This window comes from Penaeus monodon, chromosome 24 (genome assembly GCF_015228065.2).
Source record: "Penaeus monodon isolate SGIC_2016 chromosome 24, NSTDA_Pmon_1, whole genome shotgun sequence".
Taxonomy (NCBI): Eukaryota; Metazoa; Arthropoda; class Malacostraca; order Decapoda; family Penaeidae; genus Penaeus; species Penaeus monodon.
The window spans coordinates 19,901,892-19,902,342 of NC_051409.1; the positions used below are offsets into that span (position 1 = coordinate 19,901,892).

At 31.3% G+C, this 451-nt stretch overlaps 1 protein-coding gene across 1 annotated transcript in view; it reads right to left on the reverse strand.

The window, feature by feature from the left end:
- Positions 1-317: 317 nt before the first annotated feature.
- LOC119588643 (clustered mitochondria protein homolog) overlaps positions 318-451 on the reverse strand; it is a gene marked incomplete in the record, with an annotated part of 24,545 nt that continues 24,411 nt past the window's right edge. The window contains 1 exon segment of the mRNA XM_037937280.1: positions 318-451.

Here is a 451-nt window from a genome sequence, read left to right on the forward strand (position 1 = left end):
GAACAAATAAACTTTTGGTAATACAAATTTATCTTTTAAACATGTCAAGAACAGAGGAGACTGCTAAATGTTATTACTTTTATGTCTTTTGATGCAAATGGTTGAAAATGACAATATCCAACAACCAACAGGACTAGATTAATTACATTTTCATTACACATTAAACACAGGTTAAAGATATCCATTGAAAGTACCTTTTGTTAAATAAATTTTTTGTTAAATAAATGTAAAAAAAAAAACTGTTGAAGGCCTAACACATATCACCAGTTACTGAACAGCTGAGCAGGTACGTCTCTGAAAAATAAATCTTCAACTACTTTCTTAGCCGCATCCTGGCAACTGTCCAATTTCTGGTACTACAGTGGCCTATGCTATACAGTGGAATGTAAACTATTCCTATTACACTCAACAACTATGTATACAAAACTATAAGCTTCATACAAAATAGGAC